The sequence below is a fragment of the Malania oleifera genome, chromosome 10, assembly GCF_029873635.1.
Source record: "Malania oleifera isolate guangnan ecotype guangnan chromosome 10, ASM2987363v1, whole genome shotgun sequence".
Taxonomy (NCBI): Eukaryota; Viridiplantae; Streptophyta; class Magnoliopsida; order Santalales; family Ximeniaceae; genus Malania; species Malania oleifera.
Window position 1 is genome coordinate 63,760,680 of NC_080426.1, and position 23,825 is coordinate 63,784,504.

General features: G+C 36.8%; 1 pseudogene; it reads right to left on the bottom strand.

Moving 5' to 3' along the window:
- Nucleotides 1-1,753: 1,753 nt before the first annotated feature.
- On the bottom strand, nt 1,754-2,176 carry LOC131166714 (large ribosomal subunit protein uL14x/uL14z/uL14y-like; annotated as a pseudogene).
- Between the last annotated feature and the right edge of the window lie 21,649 nt (nt 2,177-23,825).

Below are 23,825 nucleotides of genomic sequence, written 5' to 3' on the forward strand. Positions count from 1 at the left end.
TTAAGTCTCCCTTTCCTTTCTCTCTCTAGATTTTGGATTTTATGCCTTCTCTCTACAATTCCGACTTCAATTCTCCCCGATTTGATGATTAGAAGCCACCAGGAGATTCTCTACAACCTAGTCGGAGTAGAAATTCGATTTAGGAAGTTTCAGAACCATCCCAAAATCAAGGTAAGTGGATTTTTTTAGGTATTTCTAGTATTACCAATTTTATCTAAGCTTGAATTTTGTGTTGTGACGATATATACTGGTGTTTTGTGGAATAAAATTAGGGTATTATATTTTCAGGGTTAGGGTGTTTTTGGGACCCTACAGGCATGGGTTGGGAAGCCCAGTAGATATTTTTTTTTCCAGAAGCTCAGGTATATTAAAGTTTAAGAAATTGTGAATAGGCAGATTCAGGAAATATGAGTGGATACTTTTCTAAGGAAATTCAGTAATTCACCAAGAAATTTGTATAAATTATTGCAGGATTTTGAGATTGGTATGTCGAGGGTGTGAGGATAGAGTTGGAGGCGAGCCTCCCAACCAGATAGGTAAGGAAAATATGCTACGTTAGAAAATTCAAAAATTTTATCAGTAAAATATGATGTTTGTTTAACAAAGTGTAGAATATTGATTATATAGTTTTATGCATTTCAGAGCATATGTTTTTATTAGTTGTATTGCCTAAGTAGATATTTGTTAAGTATAGTTTATACAGTTTTTTAGACTACCATAACTTATTAGAATTTATGCATAGAAATATGTGTTATCGGATTTTACAAGATTTATAAATTATAGTGTATATATATATATATATAGACAGATAATTTATAGACAAATATTTTATAGATTTTTTATAGATAGATATTTTGCAGCATTTACAGAATTCCATAATTTCCAAAACCATAACACTCGGACATTACAGATTATTCAATTAGATATTATAGATATTTCAGTTAGATATTATAGTTATTTCAGTCAGATATTTCAGTATTTCAGATCAAATTTATAGTGTTATGGTTATTTTGAAATCATGATGAAATAGCAAGATAATACATATTTATAATATTAGACCCTAATGAATTAGATCAGTTATCAGCAGAGCACGGTATCGTTGCAATTTTAGATCAGTTTTCTAGCTACCATGCCATAGAGTGTGTCCAGGCCAGGCTGAGGATTGGTGGTGTGCAGTTTACCAGTGACCGTGCCGTTTACCAGTGACCGTGCCATGGAGTTTGTGTTAGAGCCGAGCTGAGGAGGGGTAAAAGTTAAATCATGATATACAGTTTTCTAAGGTATTATCATAGTTACTTCTATGTATATAGATTTACAAAACAGTAGTAGATATTCTGTAGTACTAGAATTATGAATAAATAGTACTCAGACGTTAGTAGGGGTGAGCATGATTTGGGGAAACCCGAATTAACCGATTTAACCGACTGAAATGGGTTAGTTCGATTCAGGTAAAAAAATGGATTTAATCGGTTTGGTTAAGCTTCACCAAAATATGGTGAATTGGTTTTCGGTTTGGTGAACAAGAAATATAAATTCGATTAACCGATTAACCAATTTTTTTTTACAATAATTTTTAAATATTTCAAATGGTTCCAAAAGTTTAATTGCAACCATGATCAAAGAAAATAAAATCAAGACCAACACACTCAGACATAAGCCGTAGCCTGCCATATCCAAATGTCTGAACATGTTACCTTGAAGTTCTCATCAATGGTGACCTATAATTTATATATGCATACCGTACCTACTACCCTTAGAAAATTGCATTGGTGGCACTAGCAATCCTTGGCAATAAATTAGCACACTCCTTACCAATTGGACCAATTATGGCAGAACCTTTCATTTCACCTTTAGGATTCACGATAACACCCGCATTATCTTCAAAGTACATGTAGACGCCATCCTTTCGGCACTATGGCTTGCACTGGCGAACAATGATTGCGGGCATGACCTTCTTGCGAAGATCAGGCTTCCCTTTCTTCACAGTAGCCATCGCCATGTCCCCAAAACACGCCGAAGGCAACTGATTCAACCGGTCCTTGATCCCCTTCACTGAAATAATGTAGAGATTCTTAGCACCAGTGTTGTCCTCATAGTTCACAGTTGCTGCGACTGGCAGACCCAGCGACATTCTGAACTTATTTCTAGCCGACCCTCCATGACCTCGCTTCGACATTGTGGCCTGCAGGCAAAACACAGACAACAAATTAGGGTTTTTGCAAATTTAAAATATAAATTAATATATGTTAAATAATTAAGCTTCACAAATTCTCTTTTTAATAATTAGTTTTAAATAATTTTGGTTAAATTCGGTTAACTAAATTACATAAACAGGTAATTCAGTCGGGCAAGGTTCGGTTAATACCACTTATTCGATCGGTTCGGTTAATGGAAATGATTAATTGAAATTTTTGGTTAATTCGGTTAATTAACTGAATTTCACCAAATCGACCGTTTGCTCACCCCTAGATGTTAATGGTATTTTAAACTATATGAGATGTTTTTCCAGCTAAATTTAGTTTCAGTTATTTGTTAGTATAATATGTTTGTAAGCTCAGTTGTCACACACTTGTAATAACATATTTCCTCTTACTAAACGTTGTCTCACCCTAGTGATTTAATATTTTCAGGTGATCCAGTTACACTACCCTTTTTGCAAGCAGATCAGGCTCACAAATAGAGAGGGTGAGTACACTACCCTATTTATAAGGTAAGTTTTAATAGATGGTTGTATTTTTGTGTAGTAACCAGGAGTTTTGGGATATATGATACTAGGATGATGTGTAACTATGTAATTTTTTTTTGGGGAAAAATTGGATTCTGGTATTGTAAATATGGATGTATGTTTTTATATTTTCCACTACTTAGGTATGTAATAGGAGCAGGGTTTCCTCAATGCTCACTTGGGGCACAGGAGGTTATAGCAGATAATTCAGGGGTATCAAAGTAAATAAGTAAAATAAAATGGTATAATTTTTGCGTCATTACAGTTTGGTATCAGAGCCTAGGTTTGTTAGGCTCTATAGACTCTAAAGTGCAGTGGAAATAATACCAGAATATAGGAAAAGGATTTGAGGTTTTGTTTTGTGATCTGGTACAGGATTTCCGTGGTGGTTTCTATGTCTTTCCTGAGATGACGATTTCAAGAAAGCCATAGTAAACTATTGTCTAGTCGTGTGTCTAAGTTGTAGGATTGAATTTTGAATTAAGATCAAGGAGGGTAGTTAGTTGTGAATATGAAATTTTAGTTAGATGAAATAGATTAGATCTGTATGGGAGATAGGGTCCTTAAATTATGTTCATTGTCTTTTCAGGATGAACCTAAGGAGTAGTGGTAAGAATGTTGGGGGTGATGGAGCAGGACCCTCCAGTCTGGGGGGGTAGAGATTTCGATGCGGTACTGCGCAGCGTCACCCAGCAGGTGATGGCTGAGATGGCTAGAAGCTTGGGGGACCTTAGTTGCACGATCGAGCAATTTACGCATATAAGACCTTTGTCATTTTCTGGAGGAGCAAACCCTCTGGCGGCTGAGAATTGGATTCAGGATGTTGAGGATATAATGACGGTCCTCTCATGTACTTACAAGCAAAAGGTATTGTTTGCGACATTTAAGCTGACCGGGGAGGCAAAATGCTGGTGGAGATCAACGAGGTTGATTGAGGAACAGAGGCCTGATCTGGTGGTGGTGATGTGGAGCCATTTTTGGGAGTTGTTTTTTGGTCGGTACTTCCCCACCACCGTTAAGAGAACAAAGGCAGCAGAATTTCTATAGCTGACTCAGGAACAGTTGATAGTACAACAATATGCAGCTCGTTTCATAGAGTTGTCTCGGTTTGCTCCATATTTGGAACCAGACGAGTAGAAAAAGGTAAGGAAGTTTAAGGAAGGCCTGAGGCTGAATTTGTTTAGTAGGTTATTGATTTTTGGGCTCAGACATTCGCAGAGATTGTGGACAGAGTTACAATCATTGAGAGTGGCATGCAGAGAGGCACCGTAGCTCAGAGTCAAAGGAAGAGACCCACACCTCAGGGTTTTTAGGCGAGTTCTAGCCAGGGCCCATGGAGAGGAGATAGGTATGGAGGAGGTTACGGACAGATGATGACGCACGATGGTTTTCAAAGTGGGCAGACTTTTCCTACCTGTCCTGAATGTGGTCGGAGGCATCCAGGTGAATGTAAAAGGGGAAAATGTTTGCTATCATTGTGGGAAACTTGGTTATATGGCACGAGCATGTCGGGGACCACTGATCCATATGCCAGCTCATAGACCACTTCGGGGTGGTTATCAGGCATCTCATGGAGACCAGCAGAGGAATACAGCACTAGCGAGGGTGTATGCTTTGACTCCAGGAGACGTTGAGACTACTGGAGACTTTGTTATAGGCATCTTTACTACTTTTTCCTATAAAGTTGTTGTTTTGTTTGACATAGGTGCCACCCATTCTTTTGTTTTATCGGGGTATGCTAAATTAGTTGGGATTGAAACACAGTTATTAGATGTTAAGTTGGTTGTAACTATGCCAACTGGATCTACTGTGAGGTGTGGGAAGGTACTTAGGAATTTTCTAGTGGACCTTCAAGGGAAAATACTACCAGCTGATCTTGTGATATTAGATATGCAGTGGTTTGATGTAATATTGGGTATGGATTGATTGACAGCTAATCGTGCTAGCATAGATTTCCATCAGAAAGAAGTAATTTTTAGACCCCCAGGTGAGTGAGAATATAGATTTGAGGGCTCACGTGTGCATGCCTCGCCATAGTTGGTGTCAGCTATTCAGGCGAGGAGGCTGATTTAGGGTAGTTGCCAGGGATATGTTGCTTACATAAAAGAGTTTCCAAAGGAAGAACTGATATTCCAGTGGTTAGAGAATTTTCAAATTTTTTTCCAGAAGAATTACCTAGCTTACCACCAGACTGAGAGATAGATTTTGCAATTGATCTGCTTCAAGGGACAACACCAATATCTAAAGCGCCTTACAAAATGGCCCCAATAGAATTAAAATAGTTAAAAGACCAGTTGCAGGAGCTGTTAGAAAAAGGTTTTATCAGGCCTAGCATGTCTCCTTGGGGGGCACTAGTTTTATTTGTGAAGAAGAAATATGGGACTATGAGGATGTACATTGATTATAGAGAAATAAACAAACTAGCGATAAAGAATAAATATCATTTTCCTAGAATTGATGATCTATTTGATAAGCTCCAGAGGACTATTGTCTACTCCATGATTGATCTCTGGTTAGGTTACCACTAGGTGAGAGTTAAAGCGGAGGACATTTCGAAGATGGCTTTCAGGACCCGTTATGGGCATTATGAGTTTCTTGTTATGCTGTTTGGTCTAATGAATGCACCGGTAGCGTTTATGCACCTAATGAATCGAGTGTTCCATCAGTATCTTGATTAGTTCGTCGTGATTTTTATAGATGAAATAGTGGTTTATTCGAAGAGTTTTGAGGAACTTGAACATCATCTGAGGCTGGTGTTGTAGGTATTGAGAGAAAGAAAGTTGTACGCGAAATTCAAGAAATGTGAATTCTGGTTTAGGCAGGTTACTTTCCTCGGGCATGTGATTTATGGGGACATCATATCAGTTGACCCAACTAAGATAGAGGCAGTGGTGAGTTGGGTGAGGCCAGGAAATGTTCAAGAGGTCAGCAGTTTTCTAGGTTTGGCAAGCTACTATAAATGCTTTGTAGATTGTTTTTCCAGAATGTCAGGTCCCATAACATGGCTCCTGAGAAAGAAGGCAAGGTTTGAATGGTCTGATAAATGTGAACAGAGCTTTCAAGAATTGAAACAATGGCTAGTTATTGCCCTGGTGTTGGCTTTTCCATCAGGAGAGGATGGATTTTTTATTTATAGTGATGTGTTTTAGAAGGGGCTCGAGTGTGTGTTGATGCAGCACGGGAGATTTATTGCTTATGCATCCAAGAAACTTAAATAATATGAGAAAAACTATCTTGTGTAGGATTTGGAATTAACTGCAGTGGTGTATGCTCTCAAGATCTGGAGGCACTATCTTTATGGTGGGAAATGCGAGATTTTTACGGATCATAAAAGTTTAAAGTATTTCTTCACCAAGAAAGATTTGAATATGCGACAAAGAATATGGTTGGAGCTTATTAATGATTATAATTGTACTTTCAACTACCACCCAGGGAAAGTAAATGTGGTGGCTGATGCACTGAGTAGGAAAATAGTAGGAGCAACGGTGTTAGAAATTGAGATTCAGTGCCCTATCCATATGGATCTAGAGAGACTTGGAGTAGAGATAGTAGAGGGTGATCACCAAGCATTCATTGCCAACTTGGTGTTATAGCCTACATTACAAGAAAGGATTAAAGCTGCCTAGAGAACTGATCTAGAACTAGCAAAATTAATAGAGAAAGTGCAAGATAGGAAGGAAGAAGACTTCAGTATATCAAATAATGGATCCCTACAGTTTTGTACCAGATTATGCATTCCTGCAAATGCTCAGATCAGGAGAGTTATCTTGGAGAAGGCTCACAAATCTCTATACACCGTGCATCTAGATAGTACTAAAATGAATCGGGATTTACGGGAATCCTTATGGTGGAGTGGCATGAAGAAAGAGATTGCTCAATTCGTAAAGCAGTGCTTGACGTGCCAGCAGATAAAGGTTGAGCACCAGAGATCTGCGGGGCAGTTGCAGCCACTCTACATCCCTGAGTGAAAATGGGATCATGTCTTTATGGATTTTGTAACAAGGCTACCGCCGACACGACGGGGACAAAATAATATATCGATGGTCGTAGATCAGCTGAAAAAGACAACTCACTTTATCCTCATCAAAATCAGCTATTCTATGGACAGACTGGTAAAGTTATATATTCAAGAGATAGTGCGTTCACATGGTGTGCCAGTATATATAGTCTCAGACCGAGACCCCTGATTTACTTCACGATTTTGAAGGAGTTTTTAGGAGGCTATGGGGTCACAGTTAGCATTTAAAACAACTTTTCATCCTCAGACTGATGAGAATACAAAGAGGAGATTTAGATACTTGAGGATATGCTGCGAACTTGTGTGCTGGATTTTGGGGGTAGTTGGACCCAATATCTACCGCTGATTGAGTTTGCATATAATAACAGCTATCAAACCAGCATTGGGATGGCACCGTACGAGGCTTTATATGGTAAGAGGTGCTATTCTCCATTATAATGGGATGAAGTGGGAGAAAGGCAAGCATTGGGACCAGAGTTGGTACAGTAGGCATATGATAAAGTCCGACTTATTAAAGACATAATTAATGCCGCTTAGAATTCGCAGAAAAGCTACACAGATACTCGCAGGCGGGAGTTAGAGTTTGACATGGGAGATCAAGTATTTTTTAAGGTAGCTCCACTGAGAGGAGTTATGATATTTTGGAAGAAGGGTAAGCTGAGCCCTAGGTACATTGGGCCATTTGAGATACTTGAGAGAGTAGGGTCAGTTGCCTACAGGCTAGCTCTACCACCAGCTCTATCTAGAATTCACGACGTATGTCATGTTTCCATGTTGAGTAAATACATCCTAGACCCATCCCATGTGATCTATTATGCAGAGATAGATCTTAGAGAGTCACTTTCATATGAGGAAGCACCAGTACATATCCTAGGCAGGAAGGAACAAGAGTTGTGTACCAAAAAAATTCAGTTTGTAAAAGTCCTATGGAGGAATCATGCCATGGAGGAAGCTTTGTGGGAGCTTGAGGAAGAAATCAAACAGAAATACCCACACCTATTTAGTGGGATATAGTAGGAGCAAGTACTCTTCAGATAACAAGATTTTTATTTTATTCAGTACAGAGTGATGAATGTAAAGTTGTATTTTAGGTTATATGGTAGTTAGTGTTTTGGTTTTGGGGGAAATTTTTCTTTTATGGGCATAATTGTAATCTCCCAAAACTACTTATGTAACCACGATATTCCTCCGCCATAAGTGAGTAATTAATAAAATAAGTAGCCCGTTTTTCCTCAATGGATAGTGTTCAATACAAATAGCAAATTTTGAGAACGAAATTTTATAAAGAGGGGCATATGTAGAGACCTGAAGAATTATAGTAATTAAATAATAAAATAAAATAGGGAAAAAGGAAAATTTCAAAATGGGACTCACAGGGTCTCATCGACGAATGCAGGGCGCTCATCGACAAGCATCCTTCTTGGGCTCGTCGACGTTGACACGTGTCTTCTCGATAAGAGCTTACCGAGAGGGCTAATTTCGGGGTCTGAAAATCATCAACGAGGGTTAGGTGTTCGTCGACGAACTCTCTTTTGGACTCGTCGATGAGGTGACGTGGCTCGTCGATGAGGCCACATGACCAATCACCTATAAATATGCAAAATGATGATTTTTGACAAAAATTTCAATCTCCCTTTGTAACAACCCAAGAAAATTACTCATGGCCTCGTCGATGAACACAGGGGATTTGTCGATGAGGGTACAAGAGGGTCTTCTCGACAAGAACATGTTTCATCAATGAGAAGATATCAAGAGGTTGTTCCTAAACTCTAAATTTCGTCAACAAGAAGATGGCGTTCATCAACAAACCTCTTTCTCGAACTCATTCGACAAGATGACGTGTCTCGTCAACGAAACCCACAGTATAAATAGTGCTAAACTCAGTTTTTTTTTTGCGCAAAAAACTCAATGGAGCACTCTCTCTCCTCTCCCCTACGATTCCTTTTCCCGGTTCCTTTTCCCTTTTTCTTCAATTTCGGCCCCGTCGTTTGCCGGATCAACTGTCTGAGGCCACCACGAAGCTCTTGGGGAAGTTATCTCTAAGTCTGCCCAAGCGGATCATTGATGGGAGGAAGTTGGATTTCATCCTAGATTCAGGGTAAGGTATTTTTGTCAAATTTTGGCTTTTCAACAGTTGTAGGAAATGTAGTACACAAGGAAATAGTGATATTTTGTTATGGAATATATGGTTTTCAGGGTGTTGAGTGGAGAACCCTACGGGTGTAGGACCCGTCTCAGTAGGGGATTTTTTTTTAGAAGAAATCAGATAAGGGAAATATGCTATGCTAGGCAATTTTAGTATGTTTTCAGTATAAAGTATACATTTTTACCATATTATTATTCACAGCAGAAATTTATACAGTTTATCAACTATGTTTATTATGTTTTAATTACTGTGTGGCTTGAGAATATAGATACAGTACAAAAACATTTTTTGCAGTAATTTCTAGGATTATGTTTGACAGAATATACAGACAGGAAATATGTTTTATAGCAATTTCAGAATACCATGATTATACAGTTTACAGTACCATGACATACAGATTTACAGTTAATTTCAGAAATATAGTTGTTATAGAAATACAGTTTATTTCAGCGTCATAGTTAATACAGCCATTATAGAATCATGGTAAAACAAATAGTTATATACAGAAATGTACTATATAGTATTAGACCCTGATAGACTATTACAAATATTGTTTACAGAGCACGGTACCGTAGTCATATACAGTTTAGAGTGCAACCACATATTCATATAATATGTGGTAGATAATTCGATCAATACGTGGTAGATAAGTTGATTGTGCCTATGTTGTGGATAAGCTCCTCATCACACACAGTTATCCATCCAGGGAAACTTTCAGTTATTATCATGTATGTACAGTTTTGCAGAAACAGGGAGTATACTTATGTATAATAGAAGTAATATGAATAGAAACCTAGTAATACGAGTATGTAAGCAATATGGGTAAAGGGGGTGGTTCATATTATCTTGTACCGTATTTACAGATTCAGTTATACATGATTATATAGAATCAGATTTTCATAGTATTGTAACTCATTTGCCACACACTAGCAATAACATATTTTGTCTTTCTAAGCATCGTCTCATCCCATTAAATTAATATTTTTCAGGTGATCCAGCTAGGCGAGCATATCAAGCTCGCAGGTAAAGGGGCTTGGGTACCTCCCTGTCAGAAGAGTGAGTATTTGGGATGGAGAGTATTTTTGTATAGCCTTATTCAGTTATATACATGAGAACAGGGAATGATCTAGTACTCTAGTATTGTATTGTAAATATATGGGTGTGGATTTATGTGTAAATAGCTTCTCACTACGTAGGTTGGTGATTAGTTATAGTAAATTGTGTTGAATCAGTGGAGTTTCAAAGTGCAACCACATATATAGAATGTAGTGACCTGAAGAATAATAAGCATTTTAATAATAAAGAGGGAGAGAAAATAAACACAGAAACAGAAGTCCGCGTTCGTCGACGACATTGCATTTTGGAGAATAAAATAATTGTAAGGAAATTGCCAAGCTTCGTCGACGAACATAGGGTTTCGTCGGCGAAGGTATGAAGAATTTTGTCGACGAATATAGGGCTTCGTCGACGAATTTATTGAAAGATTCGTTGATGAAGTGACTTGTCTCATCGACGAATCTGCCCCTAAAAATAGCTAAAAATCGGATTTTGAAGCATATTTCAATCCTCTCTCTCTCTCTCTCTCTCTCTCTCTCTCTCTCTCTCTCTCTCTCTCTCTCTCTCTCTCTCTCTCTCTCTCCTCTCTCTCCCTAAGTCACTCTCTCCCTTCTCTCTTCGATTCCGGCCTCGGCAGTCACCGGATCAACGATCCAAAGCCGCCACGACGCTCCTGGCAAAGTTCTCTTCAAGTTTTCTAGGACGGATCATCGGTGGAATCGAGTTGGATTTCATCCCAAATTCAGGGTAAGACCTTTTAGCCTATTTTTGGCCTTATTATAGTTATAAGAAATGATGTAGGTGATGAAATACTGATATTTAGTTCTGAAAAATATTGTTTTCAGGGTGTTTTGTAGGAGGCCCTGCAGGTGTTAGGCTAATTTTTCATAGGGGCTTTCTAATAGTCAGGTAAGGGAAATATGCTATGCTAGGAACTTTTAAAATATTATACAGTTTATTTAATGATGAAAATTATGTATTACAGTATCGTGTGGCTTTTGAATATGAATATAGTACGAATATAAGTTTTATGATATTTTAGTATCTTGATTTTATGATATTTTAGTACCATGATTTTATGAATCTAAGAACCATGATTATACGAATTTTAGTATTATGACTGTGCAGTTTCAGTGTTATGATTATACCGTTCTCAGTATTACGACATATGAATTACAGTACAATTATACAGCATCATGGTTATTTCAGTACTTTAGAATCATGGTAAATTAGATATATATATATATATATATATATATATATAGAAATATATTATATGATATCAGACCCTGTTGGACTTACAGCTATAGAGCACGGTACCGTTGCTACAGATACTATGTTACTTATGAGTGCAACCACCTATTTAGATAATACGTGGTAAGGTCAATCACCTAAGCCCTTGAAGAGGTTAGGCTCCCCATCCAGATATGGGTTGAGGTGGGCAGATTGACCGATGGAGTACAATGATTTATTCCTGGTTGGCCAGCCAGGGAAAATGCAGCCTACGGCCGCACAACCCTATCATGAGGGGTAAGTCATGACACACAGATAGCCACAGGGAACATTTTCAATTATTATTACGTATGTATAGATTTGCAGAAACGGGGAACATATTTACTTATACTAGAAGTATTGTAAATAATAATTTCAAATACTGACATGTTAAGCAATAGGGACAGGGGTGGTGGATTTTATTGCTTATACTTTATTTATATATTCAATTATACATGTTTATTTGAAAATAGATTTTCATGATACAGTAGCTCATTTGCCACACACTAGTAATAGCATATTTCTTCTTACCGGGCATTGGCTCATCCCATTGTTGAATTATTTTTCAGGTTATCCAGGTAGGTGAGACGATCAGGCTCGCAGGTAGAGGGGCTACTGTGGTGCCCTGTCAGAGAGTGAGTACATTTTTGGGAATGATTTTGTATGCCCTAGCTCGTTGAGGGTGCTTTGGGAACAGAGATATGTGTGTATTTTTGGGAAACACGTAGCACTCTGGTATTGTGTGGTATGGTATTGTATATATTTACACATGGATATGCTTATTCAGTTTCCACTACTTGCTGCTTAGGTTAATGAATGGGTTTACCCCCCAGTATGGTATCAAAGTATGTAGAGTATATATATATATATATATATATATATATATATATATATATATATATATATATATAATCAGTTTATTAAGCAGGTAGTTACACTTTTCCTTTCTCTCTCTAGATTTCGGATTCTCTACCTTCTCTCTAAAATTTTGGCTCCGATTCTCCCCAGTTTGACGATCAGAAGCCACCACGGTGATCTTGGGGAGATTCTCTACAACCTAACCGAAGCAGAAATTCAATTTGGGAAGTTTGGGAACCATCCCAAAATAAAGGTAAGTGGATTTGTTTAGGTATTTATAGTGTAACCAGTTTTATTTGAGCTTGGATTTTGTGTTGTGAGGGTATATACTAGTGTTTTGTGGAATAAAATTAGGGTGTTATATTTTCAGGATTCGGGTGTTTTTGGGACCCTGGAGGCATGGGTTGAGAAGCCCAGCAGATTTTTTTTTTCCAGAAGCTTAGGCATATTAAAGTTTAAGAAATTGTGAATAAGCAGGTTCAAGAAATATGAGTGGACAATTTTCTAGGAAAATTCAATGATTCAGTGAGGAATTTGTATAAAGTATTGTAGGATTTTGTGATTAGTACACCAAGGGCGTGAGGGTAGAGTTGGAGGCAAGCCTCCTAGTTAGATAGGTAAGGGAAATATGCTATGCAAGGAAATTCAAGAATTTTATCAGTAAAATATGGTATTTGTTTAACAAGGTGTAGAATATTGATTATATAGTTTTATGGATTTCAGAGCATGTGTTTTATTAGTTGTGTGGCCTGAGTAAATATTTGTTCAGTATAGAGTTTATACAGTTTTTCAAAATACATAACTTATCAGAATTTATGCACAGAAGTATGTATTATCAAATTTTACAGAATTTATAAATTACAGTGTATATATATATGGACAAATGATTCATAGATAAATATTTTACAGATATTTTATAGACAGATATTTTGCAGCATTTACAGAATTCCATGATTTCCAAAACCATAACACTCAGACATTACAAATTGTTCAATTAGATATTATAGCTTATTTAGTCAGATATTTTAGTTAGATATTACAGTTATTTTAGACAAATATTTCAGTATTTCATATCAGATTTATAGTGTTATGGTTATTTTGAAATCGTGATGAAATAGCAAGATAATATATATTTATAGTATTAGAACCTGATGAATTAGATCAGTTATCAGTAAAGCACGGTACCGTTGCAATTTTAAATCAGCTTTCTAGCTACCGTGCCACGGAGTTTGTGTCAAGGCCAGGCTGAGGATTGGTGGTGTGCAGTTTAGCAGCTACCGTGCCATGAAGTTTGTATCAGGGTCGGGCTGAGGAGGGGTAAAGGTTAAATCATGATATACAGTTTTCCAGGGTATGATCACAGTTACTTCTATGTATATATATTTACAAAACAGTAGCAGATATAAGTAAAATAAAAAATGCTATAATTTTTGGGTCGTTACATAATGCAACCATATTGAAATCGTTTGAAATACTTACATGAGACTTCTAAAAAGACTATAACTTTCTAAGCGCTAAGTCTTCTTGTATTTGCTTTGCTCTTAATATCTTCATGTATTTGCTTTGCTTTCAATATCTTCATGTATTTTCTTTGGCTTCGTTCATAGCTCGTTGACTTAAGTACATACTTCATCAAGTTCTTCTAGCATTAAGTACAAGCTTTCAGTAGACTTTTCAAGCACTTGACCTTGGTATTTTATCAACACTTTTGAGTCTTGAAACTTCACTTAACCAAATAAGTTTAGGTCATTTGCTTTGTTATCATCAAAACAAGATTCTAAGAAATCAGCTATTAGTTATTGATTCGGTACACTAGATTAGTTAAGTCAGATAACCGAATTAACTAATTATATATACTAATAATTTATATATAATATAAAATATATGAAAATAATTTAATGTATATATTAATAATTTATATATAATGTACATAAATAATACGTGTAAATTCATTAAAATCAGCAACCTATTTAATCTAAGTACTAATCGACCAGCTATTTGTTTAGTTAAAAGGCTAATTTGGTTTGATTTGGTTGGCCTAATTCTCAATCGTAAAATTTTAATTAATTCGATTATTAACTGAATTAACTATATCGACCAAATGCTCGCCCCTAGGAGTAGGGTAGCTGCCTTGGCAATAGCCCCTTAATTACTAAATAAAAGTAGTTGGGTATTTGAAATTGTAAAAAAGTAGAAATAATAGAAAAGTGGAAGAAAGAGAAAGGTGAATAAACTCATATTTGAAGGGATAGAAGAGCTAAAATATAGAATTTAGGGAGCAAGTATGAGAGAGAGAGAGAGAGAGAGAGAGAGAGAGAGAGAGAGAGAGAGAGAGAGAGAGGGCCAAATTCAGTACAAAAGAAAATTGGTTTTTAGTGATGAAAGTATTAGTGAAGGATTTAATTTCGTCATATCGAACTGGACGTGTTGAATTTGCGGTGCCTAAAAACTCCTCCTCGAGAGTTTTTCCCCACTTAGAAGCAAAGTTAGAGTAAAAACAAACTTAGTAAACTTAATTTGTTTTAAGCACTCAAGTGTCTAAGTCAGGCATACGAGATCCAAACCGAGTATGGTAAATCCCGACATGTCCATCACATTGACCTGGACGTGTCGAATCTAATGGTACCCAAAAAATCCTCTCCATGAGCTTTTTCCCCACTTAGAAGTAAAGTTAGAATACAAACATAGTAACCTTAGTTCACAATTATGCACCCATGTGTCCAATTTGGGCATACAAGGTTCAAGTTGAACGCGATCAATCCCAACACATCCATCACATTGACCTAGATATGTCACAGCTGACATTGCCTAAAACTCCTCCCTATGAGCTTTTTCCCCACTTAGAAGTAAAGTTAGAATACAAACAAACTAAGTAAATTTGGTTTATTTTAAAGCACTTAACTTACAATTCGGTCACATATATGACGTCCAAACCGAGTGGGGTGAATTTCGACTTATCAAATTTAGTTATTTACAATTGTATCATTTTTTAACACTATGTCTGAATGCTTGATCATTTTGCTATCAAATCATTTTTAATTATAGTATATACATATATGTTCAAAAATTGTATACTAATTTCTTGTATAATTATTATTTTGTAGGGTTTGCAGCTATCACAACACTATGACAATGACATGCACTACAGTCAGGTCAGATGCGCGCAGTTTTAATTTTGACTTTTCCCGTATTCTTTGTTATCTAAACAAATATTTTTTAATTTCAATTTGTATTTGTATATATGTATTTGAATTTTGAATAATTTGTATTTGAATTTTGAATAATTTATGAATATTTTAGTAATTATCATTTAATTTTATGCATGGTAAAATATAATTATAGGTTTTTACAGGAATTTCCAAAAAAAAATTAATTATTTCAGAGTATCAGTGAAGATTTGCAAAACCGTTACTAATAATATATGTTGGAGTATTAGTGACAATTTCCAAACCGTCACTATAGAATCAACATTTTCTAGGCTCAAATTCGTCACTAAAGACCAAATATTAGTAACAGTTTTATAACCGTTACTAATGGTATATTATTAGTGACGGTTTTTGTAACTGTTACTAAAAACGTAACATTAGTGATAGTTTGTTGACCATCACTCATATCGTCATATTAGTGATTGGTATTAAAAATGTCACAAATACTTGGGCTTTAGTGACGAATTTGAGTTGAGAATATGTATAATTTATGGTGACAGTCTTACGTTATTCGGGACGATTTGTATAATTTGTCACTAATAAGTATTTGTCGCCGCAGATATGGTGACTAGTTTAAAACCGCCACTAATACTGATAGAACCGTGACTAATACTATTAGTGATGGTTTTTTTATTATTAGTGACGGTTTAAACCATCACTAATAGCCTTGTTGGCGTGATTGTAGGCTTGATTGTAGGATTGAATTGTGACATGATTGTAGAAGGAAATTTTGGATAGGTAAATATTGTAATATATATTCATTTATCTTGTACAGGAAAAGGTGAAGAAGAAATATACAAAATTTTATTTTCCATTCTCTAACCCAACTCGTGCCTTCTCCACCATCGTCTAGACGTGCCTGTTGCCTTCATTGACGACGACGAAGGCCTGCGCTGACCGGCACTGTCTTGCCTTTTTAGAAAAAAAAAATCACAGCCCTCGATGGGCACCATTCGGAGCGTTCTTCTGCATGGTGAAGTTCCAAAGGAAGACTAGCTACTTTGCTTCCGTCGCCACCACCTTCCTGTTTCCTGATGGTGCCAACCTGAAATTCTTGGCACACAGCATACCTTCTCCTATGCGTTCCCAACGGCCGTCACCACCCCCGAATCTCTGTTGCCTCTCGTCACCTAACTCTGACGTCATTATCTTTGACGTCGTCTCCAGTAACCCTTGCCGATCGCACTGTTGCTGACCCATCCCCCCTCTCGTCTTCGTCTTCCGATCCTTCCTTCGCTGCTGTGCATCTATGTCATCGTCTCGCTGTCACCAATCACCGACGTCGTTCTCCTCAACATCATCTCCAGAAATCCATCCCTATCTCTCGCATCCACGAGCGCCGATAAGAGCTAGCTTTTGGGGTTGAATCTGGCAGTGGGTTGGCCTTGAATCTGATATTTCATCTAGCAACCCGGTGAAGAACTTAGCGATTTTTCTCAATATTGGCAGCGACCATCCCCTTGATAGTAGTGGATGCCTCTAGAGCAGATTCATAGAGGATTTCATGGGTGCCTGATCAAATCTTGAGCTAATTCATTACAGACTAGAGGTTTGCAATTTTGCTTTTTGTTTTTTTTTTAGCATGAAATCCAAGAACTATTCTATCTGGTTTTTTGGTTTTCTCAATGGAGGACACCGGCGATCTCGGCACCTCTAGTACTGTTTTATTTAATTCTCATCATAATGTTGATAGTAATATTTGGATACTTGACTTCAGGGCTATTGATCACATGACGTTTGATGCCAATGATTTCTCACACACTTCTCCATTGCGATGCACAAACATTGCAAATGCCAATGGAGTTGTTTCTTCGGTCACCGAGGCTGGCACAGTGACTTTGTCACCTTCTCTCACATTATCGAACACTTTATTAGTTTCCTCTCTATCTCATAAGTTACTTTCTATTAGCCAAGTAACAACAGACTTAAATTGTGTTATGCTCAAGAACATCGTATGCGTCATCTAAATGGTCCCAAGGAGAAAAAGATTTGGCTTTTACATCATTGATTAGGACATCCATCATTTGGGTATATGCGAAATTTATTCCCTAATTTATTTTCACACATATCAACTGCTATCTTTAAGTGTGATACTTGCATTCTTGCTAAAAGTCATCGAGTTACATATCCATTGAGTATGCATAAAAGTGACGTTCCATTTGCTTGTGTGTGGACCCTCTCCTCTTTCTACTACATCTAGAATTCATTGGTTTGTACTATTTGTTGATGACTGTACTTGCATGACTTGGCTATACTTACTGAAACGTAAAATGAGGTATTAAGTGTGTTCAAATCATTTCATGTCATGGTTCAGACTCAATTCTCAGCGAAGATACAGATTCTCCGGTCCGAAAATGGTCGTGAATATGTTAACTGGGGATTCCTTGATTATTTCTAGCACCATGGGATTATTCATGAAACTTCTCACCCACGAACTCCTCAGCAAAATGGTGTTGCTGAACGAAAAGATTGACATATACTTGAAATTTCTCATGCTCTCTCACTTGGCGTCCACATACCAAATGGTGACTGAGTTTCATAAATACTATACTAGCAATATCTGAAACTGTAAAATCTGGTAAAACAATATACAATATAACTTGGGCGTGGTAATAAGAGGGGGGATACATGGATGATTTTAGTGTGGGTCGAGCACATCATATACGTCATCTAAATGGTCCCAAGGAAAAATGGATTTGGCTTTTACATCATCGACTAGGACATCCATCGTTTGGGTATATGCGACATTTATTCCCTGATTTATTTTTACACATATCAACTGCTATCTTTAAGTGTGATACTTGCATTCTTGCTAAAATTCATCCAGTTACTTATCCATCGAGTATGCATGAAAGTGATGTTCCATTTGCTTTAATCCATTCGAATATGTGGGGACCCTCTCTTGTTTTTACTACATCTGGAATTCGCTGGTTTGTACTATTTGTTGATGACTATACTTGCATGACTTGGCTATACTTACTGAAACATGAAGACGAGGTATTAAGTGTGTTCAAATCATTTCATGTCATGGTTCAGACTCAATTCTCAACAAAGATATAGATTCTCCGGTCCAATAATGGTTGTGAATATGTTAATTGGGGATTCCTTGATTATTTCCAACACCATGGGAATATTCATGAAACTTCTTGCCCACGGACTCCCCTACAAAAATGGTGTTGCTGAACGAAAAAACTGACATATACTTGAAGTTTCTCGTGCCCTCTTACTTAGCGTCCACGTACCTAAATGGCAACTGAGTTTCATAAATACTATACTAGCAATATCTGAAACTGTAAAAGTTGGTAAAACAATATACAATATAACTTGGGCGTGGTACTAAGAGGGGGGGGGGATACATGGATGATTTTAGTGTGGGTCGAGCACATCATATACGTCATCTAAATGGTCCCAAGGAGAAACAGATTTGGCTTTTACATCATTGATTAGGACATCCATGGTTTGGGTATATGCGACATTTATTCCCTGATTTATTTTCACACATATCAACTACTATCTTTAAGTATGATACTTGCATTCTTTCTAAAACTCATCGAGTTACTTATCCATTGAGTATGCATAAAAGTGACATTCCATTTGCTTTAATCCATTCCAATGTGTGGGGACCCTCTTCTGTTTCTACTACATCTAGAATTTGCTAGTTTGTACTATTTGTTGATGACTGTACTTGCAAGACTTGGCTATACTTACTGAAATATGAAGATGAGGTATTAAGTGTGTTCAAATCATTTCATGTCATGGTTCAGACTCAATTCTCAACAAAGATATAGATTCTCCGGTTCGATAGTGGTCGTGAATATGTTAACTAGGGATTCCTTGATTATTTCCAACACCATGGGATGATTCATGAAACTTCTTGCCCATGGACTCCTCAGCAGAATGGTGTTACTGAACAAAAAAACAGACATATACTTGAAATTTCTTGTGCCCTCTTACTTGGCATCCATGTATCCAAATGGCACTAGGCTGAGTTTCATAACCACTATACTAACAATATCTGAAACTGTAAAAGCTGGTAAAAGAATATACAATATAACTTGCATCTGTTATAGTTTAAGGTATAACTATATTATTTGAGTTTTCTACTTTTTCATACTTCTAGTATCATACTATATCTGCTGATATTCTGTAAATTTGAATACATATACATAATTGAGATGTTTACCCTAGAAAATTGTATATCATGATTTAACCCCTCATGATAGGGTTGTGCGGCTCGTAGGCCGAACTTAATTCTGGTTGGCCTACCAGGTAAGTCAACTGTAACTCTACCAAACCTCTGCTCGGCCAAACTGCAACCTCTTCTAGGCATGGAATTGGTAACTACCTCATCAAATCTACCACCTCAACCTAGTCTTCTAGGGAGTCTACAATCCCTCCAGGTACGGTTGACGGAAACCTTCCACACTCTATCTAAGATGTGTGGTTGCACTCTGATCTTGTAATTGCAACGGTACCGTGCTCTGATAATTGAATATTTACTGAACTAATTCATCAGGGTTTGATACTATATAGCACTGATATACATAATTATCTTGTTGTTTCATCATGATTCCAAAATAACCATAACACTGAAAGCTAATCCTGAATATATTGTAATATATGTACTGTGTAATAATACCATAGTGTTATGGAAAATAACTATAACAACGGAAACTGATATGAAAATATTGTACAATCTAAGTTGTATAAACTGTAATAACATAGTGTTATGGTTTCAGTATTTTGGAAAATCATGGTAATCTACACATGCTGTAAAATATCTATCTGTATAAATACTATAATTCATACTCTTGTAAAATCTGACAAAACATATCTCTGTATAATAATATAAATCATATCAATCTGAATACTGTATCGTTTCTGTACTGATCTGATAAGGCCTCGTAAATATATTTTTGTTTAGATACACTAAAACATAATAATCTGGAAACTATATATTTCATATACTGATCTAATATTGTCTCATGCCACACAACTACATAAATGAATATCTCATATACTGATACTATATTTTCTAATACACAAATAATTTTTGAACTAAAAAGTAATCTAGAAAACATATAATTTATTAATAAATATTCTAACATTCCTAGCATACCATATTTCTCTTACCAAACTGGCTGGGAGGCTCGCCTCCAACTTTATTCTCACGCTCATGGCGTACTATCCCCAAAATCCTGAAATAAGGCATATAGTCCTATTTTCAGTAAATCAACTAAATTTCCCGAACCTTCATACTCATAATTTTCTAAACTATAATTTACCTGATCTTCTAGAAAAATATCCACAAGGGTCCTCAAACCATGCTTGCAGGGTCCTAAAACACCCTAAACCTGAAAATATAGTACCCTAGTTTTATTCCGTAAAACTCCAGTAGATTCTCATATAATACAAAATATGGACTCAAATAAGCCTGCTAATACTGAGAATACTTGAATAATCTACTTACCCTGATTTTGGGATTGTGCCTAAGTTGCCCCAATCAACAATCTGTTCCAGCAGACTTGTAGAGAAACTCCCCAGGATCAATGTGGTGGATTTCAATCGTCGAATCGGGGAGTAATGGGGAGAGAAATCTAGAGAGAAGAGGAGAGAAACTGAATAGGAGAGAGAGAAAAATGGAGAGAAAGTAAAATTTCTTGCCAAAGCATCATTTTCAGCTATTTATAGACCTTTTGCCACTTGGCTTTATCAATGAGCCACGTCACCTCGTTGGTGAGTCCAAGAAGGGAGATCGTCGATGAACTCATTACCCTCGTCACCGAACTTCAATCCCCAAAAATAGCCCTCGATAAACTCTCGTCAATGAGACATGCGTCCTTGTCGACAAGCCCAAGAAGACTCTTCGTCGACGAACGCTTTGCGTTCGTCAACAAGGCCCTGCTGTGTTCCCTTTAAAATTTCTTTTTTTTCCTCTCATTTTTTTATTATTTAATTCCCATAATTGTCTGAGTTACTATAGCCTTGGCTGACCGACCATATTGTGTTATAAACGCCTTAGCTGACTGACTACGTACACGTGGCTAGAAGTCAAAGTTTTGACTTGGCTTAGCCAACTGAGAAAAAATGAACTTATCGCCCTAGGTCAACCGAAAGTCTAAAACACATTTTTTAGGGTACTCAGTAGACCGACCTATCATGTTTTAAAATGGGTCAGGCAACCGACCTTGATAACTAGGCAGACCGACCTCAAAACCAGATGACCGAACCCACGAAGGTTTGGAAAATCGCCTTGGCTCGACTGATCGGTCCTTCCCTCAGCTGACCAAACCTTTATTGAAATTCAAATGGTTGTGTGTGTGTTCGGTCGACCGATGCTGAAGGTCGGCCGACCAAACCTCTCAGGTTCAGCAATTTTTACCTTGATTATTAAGGGTTAATTTTCATTTAAAGTTTTTCAAAATACCGGTCGTGTCCCTAATAGTTATATTTTTTGGAAAATTTATATATACACTTTCATTTCACATAATTAGTTAGAGATTAGCATTTTTAATTAGCACAAAAACCTCTAAAAATTCTTGAGCTATATTTTTCATACCCTTTGAGAAAGAGCTTTAATTCTCAATCTCCACTTGCAGATTATTGCACTTAGTAGATTGATTGGTCGTTATTGTGAGCATTCACATTTGTTTTCAAAAATACTAACTCTCACATACTCATTTTGATTTTAAAATCTTTTGAGAGTTAACCTTAAAGTTCTTCTCATATTTTTATTGATACATATATTTTTTCTTGAGAAAAACCTTCCATAGCTTGGGTGTCTTTGCATATTTATTGCAAGACTCAAAGGCTTCATTGCCACCTATACTTCTTTGTTGAAATATATATTTGTGGTATGTATTTCAGTGTGCTTTGAAATTCTTGATAAATACATTAAGTGCATTACACTTTAGAATCAAGGATCATACTTGTTTACATCTCTCACATTCGCATATTATACTTGTTTTGAGAGTTATATTTGAAATACTCTATTAAGCATTGAATCTTTATCATACTAGAGTGCATAAATTGAATTATCATACATATCTGCTTGTGTAAAAAGCATCTGTTTTGTACAAAAAATTTATTACTTGTGGTTATATTCCAGGCGTGGTCTAAGGGGGTGTTGATCTAGCCCATAAGGATATATTGTAATCCAGGTGTGGCCTGAGGTAGGTATTCTCTGCCTTTTTAAGGAGAGGTTGTAAAAGTTGGGGTCAGCACTGTTAATCTGACCTGGGGTTTTCCTTGCATAGTAAAGAAAGGGTGTTGTAGACAATGATGTTCCACCTGTGAAGTGAGCTTTAATGGAATCCTCTTACTTGTGAGCTTGAGGCAGGGACGTAGGCATAGTTGTCGAACCTCGATAACATATCGCATGTCATTGTGCCTTTATTGTATTTACATTATGGTGCTTGCTTGTTCATTTTGTATCTGCTAAATTCATTGCACAGATATTTAACTATGTTTTTGTGATTGCTTTTGTAATATTGGAACTGCCTTATCTGCTTAGCTTATCCGTACATCATTATATTGGTTGAATTGGAACTGTTCAGAAAATACCCTAGGTTGAGTTATACTGTTGCTGGTTTAATTGACCTAGAAATTTAAAATCTCCAATTCACCCCCCTTTTGGGAATACACCAATTCCAATACTTTCAACTAATAATGATATGGATATGATGAGAATCAACAAGCACCATCAAAAGATCCATTGCATGTTCCTATTGGGCCCATCACTAGAGCGAGATCCAAAAAGATCAAAGAAGCACTTCATGGGCTAATTCAAGATATTTGGGCTTATTCAAAACCGGGGCACTCCAAGCTTGGCCCAAACAAGGATGAAGGCTTAATAAATTTAATCCATGTTTTGGATGAAGCTAATCTTGCTTAGTGGCTGTAATCTCCTTATTAATGGTGTGCTAGTCAATTAGGGGATTTGACTTTTGACCTTTTATCTTTACATTTAATATGTAATTTGTAAGACAACTTAGCTTGCATGGGATTTTAGTAAGTTGTGAGAGTCATTAATGTGTCTAGTAAGTTGGTATATTTAATGCCCTTGTCTCCCATGTTTGTGTGGGAATTGCTATGTATTTAATGTCCTTGTCTCCCATGTTTGTGTGGGAATTGCTATGTATTTAATGTCCTTGTCTCCCATGTTTGTGTGGGAATAGTTTAGTGTTTAATATCCTTGTCCCCCATGCTAACTATATATATCTCACCATTGTAAGAGCAATTGATCATAGAATAAAAATGTGAGGCATTGAGGCTTTGTTTCTTCTTGGTTCTTTTGAAGAACTTTTCGAACTTATCAGGATTTCCCGTGGCGTTCACTATCGACTTATCAAACGGCTTTCCACCACCGTTTGTGGCGTCTTCCTTATACCAAGGTTCGTGTTTTGCACTAAACAATGGGTTGAGGTCATATATACCAAAGTTCTTGTTTGTCGTAAACAACGGGTCGAGGTTTACCATTCATATCTATCCAAAAATCTGAATTTTAGCTTTCTTGGACAAGAATTCCAACATTCTTTGCTGGGT